General features: G+C 35.6%; 1 pseudogene; it reads left to right on the plus strand.

Annotated features, from left to right (window-relative positions):
* Nucleotides 1-960: 960 nt before the first annotated feature.
* LOC113366995 lies at nucleotides 961-3,890 on the plus strand (annotated as a pseudogene).
* The last annotated feature ends 233 nt before the right edge of the window (nucleotides 3,891-4,123 follow it).

Below are 4,123 nucleotides of genomic sequence, written 5' to 3' on the forward strand. Positions count from 1 at the left end.
TACATCACATTTACTATAATCTAAATACTGCAACGCAATGTATCTCGTTAAACATAGAGAGAAGCGATTTAATGCAGATAGCATGTCCTATTCTTAGTTTGTCGATAGTGATCGACGAAATACTGCCGTATTAATACTTTGTGACAGAAAAAAAATTCTGCCATTTGATTTAACACAAAAAATGTATAAATGTTAGTAATATTGCATAAAAAATTAATTTACTACTTCACAAACTACCTATCTATTGAATATTAAAACAATCTAGTACTGAAAGCATGACTTATTGTTAGTCTCTCTCTAGGAAATGTAATTTAGCTATAATTATAAAATTTAAAACCTACCGTACAGAGAAAAGTGTAGTCCTCGCTTAATTTTGAGCCAATAATTTATACAAACTTTTGTAATATTACAATATAAATTGCAGCTAAAACTGAGTTATACGTACTTCATATGAATAACTGCCGTTGAAAGTTACATAAATGTCTTATTGTTGGAAACGTTGAAACAATGCAAGTGATGTTTATTATGTCCTACAGTACCGAGTCGAGAGTTGCCTGGAACGCGTTCAATCAAGTGCCGCGCGAAATTGAATTAATTCTACCGAAACTCATATGCGTCGTGGGTCGATACATTATGCGGGGTCATTTTCTGGGTCTCGGGCCTCGGTTGTCTCATTGTCAGAATTAGATCATTTACCGCCCAGAGAAAGGTGTTGAAAGAGACCGCCACGAATGGGGCGCGGTCCACGAATGGGGCACACTTGACGGGTGATGTGACATCATTGGAGATTTATTCGGTTGGGGACGAATTGCGTAATCCATCTCGCGTTGCGTTATCGATGTAGATCGAGACTTCGTTCTCCCGATGTATAAAAGTCTCGATCAAAAATGAATGGACCACATTTGAATTCGAAGTGTTTAGACGTTCGATACAATCGCAACAAATCAATACAACCGCGAAATGGCTTTTAAGGTAAGCGTTCGAAGTTTTATTTTATAAAAATATATATAAAAAGTGATACGGCTCCTTCGAAGTGATTTGTCTTGTTTAAGCAAGCTGCGCTAGTAATGGAAGTACGTCTAAAGTGCCTTTGACTGTACGAAAAGTGATTTTGAATAGAAACGCGCCCCATGTGTATTTTGGGTGATAATTGACTCGTTTATTTAGTGTAATCAATAAAAATACGTGACCTAACTAATAATCGATTTATTAGTATGCGAATGTTCCAATTGCGATTTATTAAGTTCGAAAGTGCACCCTTGTGCTTAAACGGATAATTTAATACAAAGTGATGAATTCCTTTTATACCCAAGTTGATTAATTTCTATAATATTTTTACTTGTCAACTATTTATTTAATTTTTATAGATATGGACGGTTATATTCTGAAAGCTCATTACCTTTAAAAAATAGTTTAAACTATATTCGTACAGTTGGAATTGCTACTATAATATTTTTCACTAATCGATTATGGAATTATGTGATATCAAAAATCATTTCACTAAATTTGAACATAAATATTATCTTAGACCACTGATTCATTGCTATGTGTTCTTTATGTTATATATTAAGATCATTTTGCAAATTTATAAATAAACGCATTTTATTTAAAATATTTAAATTAAAAATTATCATTAGAGATTATGTAACTTTATTCTCAAAATAATATAACATAAATTCATAATCACGTGTATTGTTCGAATACATTTCTTTACATATGATTGAATTTCTCATGAATCATTGCTCTTAATGCAAACTCTTCCAAGCGAGCACCTTTGACTCGAATATTTTTTGTAATGTGCCTCATATAAACAAAAAAGGTAGCTGAATTAAATGTAATTTTTTGCCGAGTTCGTAATCTGTTGATCTTGTTTTGGAAAGTAAATGATCTTCTTCCTTGCACGAAATTTTATCATGCGAACAGAAATATATAATTTTTCAATATCACGAAGCTCGCATACACTGCTGAATTAGAAAATACACATTGCTTAATAAATAAATTCGGGAATTTGGCCGGCGCGTGCAAAATAAAATATGTTTTCGGTGGCAGACGGTGCTAGGCTCGCATATATCTGAGTAATAAATATTCAATGAAAAACCTTGTATTTTCGGCTCTTATCGGCGTATAGTAGGATATAAATCGCAAATTGAGTTATATCCAGCGTGATCGTGATCTTTAATAATTCATCAGACAAGATTTGCTAATACTACGAGTATTATAAAACTATAATTCGATTAAACAAAAACTATATATAAAAAATGTAATGCAATTAAAGAAGCAAGAAAGCTATGTACGATTAATAATTTTATGTCACGTTCATAAACTGAGAAAAAATATGAATTTTCCGTGAAATACATGTATTTTGTTTATCTGGTACCCTTTGACGCGATCAAAAATAGAGAAACTACGATAGAGTTTATTACATTGTTAGAAAATAGAAAACCTAGTGAACCTTCTAATCAAGCATAAGTGTTTTTCTAGGAATTCGAGGTAATATTTGCAAATTTGGCAATTTCGTTTACACAGTTTTACAGTGAGTTTCAATATGTAGTTTCATATAAGATGTCTGTGAATTATTCCATGCACGTCCAATCGCGTAAATAAATGTAATGCTTCGTTAGTGTTCATTAGTGTTAAACGGTTGCTTAGACAGTTTAGAACCCCATTCTCGAGGTAAACAAAATGAAGCACAGATTTAGGATATGTAATAAAGGTCTGCAACCAAGCAAAAATACAAATAAAGCAATGCGCATAATGTATCCGAAACGAAATGAATCCATATATTACGGCACCTTGAACAGAAATGAAAGTCTTTTTCTTTGTGAGGAAAAATAATAGGATAAGATATTGGATTATGTTCTTTCCTATCCCACAGATCTTGGAATGTATATAGCCTATTCAGAAATAGCATTTTTGTTTATCATAAACGATTGAATATAAATATTTTTAACGACTGAAGTTAACTCTCTACGTTAAAAATGTAATTAAGATTTTTTCATTAGTATATAATACTAATCGATAAAATTAAATGTATTTTAGTTCATCTGCTTTGCAAGTGTTTTGGCTTTTGCCAGCGCTATAGAGCCAACAGCACAATACCACAAGGGAGCCTACGGCGTAGTACCTACTGTGTACAAAACCCACGTCGTCGAAGCTGAAGCGCCCGCACAATACGAATTCCAATACTCCGTAAACGATCACACACCGGTGATGTCAAAGAACAAAAGGAAAGCCGCAATGGAGATTCAGTCCGTGGACACTATTCCCTCATCGATGCCGATGGTCACAAAGAACAGTAGAATACAGCGTCGATGGAGACAGTGGATTCGTAGCTGTAGTACACAGAGAACCAGTACATGGATACGCCCCAGCTAAAGTTGTAACCAAAGTAGCTGCTGCTCCAGTATACCAGGCCTACCAAGCTGCACCAACTCACGTTTATCAACAACAATACGAAGCACCAAAAGCTGCCCCAGTTGCTTACCAAACCTACTCCGCCCCTGCTGTTGCTAAATAGCTGCGCCCCAGTTGCCTACCAAACTTACACCGCCCCAGCTGTTGCCAAAGTAGCTGCCCCAGTTGCCTACCAAACTTACACCGCCCCAGCTGTTGCCAAAGTAGCTGCCCCAGTTGCCTACCAAACTACAACCGCTCCAGCTGTTGCCAAAGTAGCTGAACCAGTAGCCTACCAAACTTACACCGCCCCAGCTGTTGCCAAAGTTGCCACTCCAGTAGTGTACTCTCAAGCTCCAGTACACCAACATGGATACGCCACCCCACACTGCTCCTTGAGTGCATTCAAGACCGTAGCTGCACCAGCCCCTGTGTTAAAGTTGCTGCTGCCCCAGCTCCAGTTTACCAACAAGTTCACACGCCGCTTCGGTTGCTAAAGTAACTTACCAACCAGTTGCTAAAGTAGCTGTCCCAGTCCAGCCGAAGGACACTCATACGTTACATACTCAGGACCAACTCAAGTTACCAATACTAGATTGGTATTAGAAGTTGTTAATTTTCATCAAGTATTATGTACATTTTTCATACGCTTATGTATTTTTATTCATACTGATTTGTATCTATCATTTTTTTATATTGAAATATATTATAGTATTTATATTAAAATTAA

This window comes from Ctenocephalides felis, unplaced genomic scaffold (genome assembly GCF_003426905.1).
Source record: "Ctenocephalides felis isolate EL2017-DRISC unplaced genomic scaffold, ASM342690v1 CF-g0.4_SCAFFOLD_00647, whole genome shotgun sequence".
Taxonomy (NCBI): Eukaryota; Metazoa; Arthropoda; class Insecta; order Siphonaptera; family Pulicidae; genus Ctenocephalides; species Ctenocephalides felis.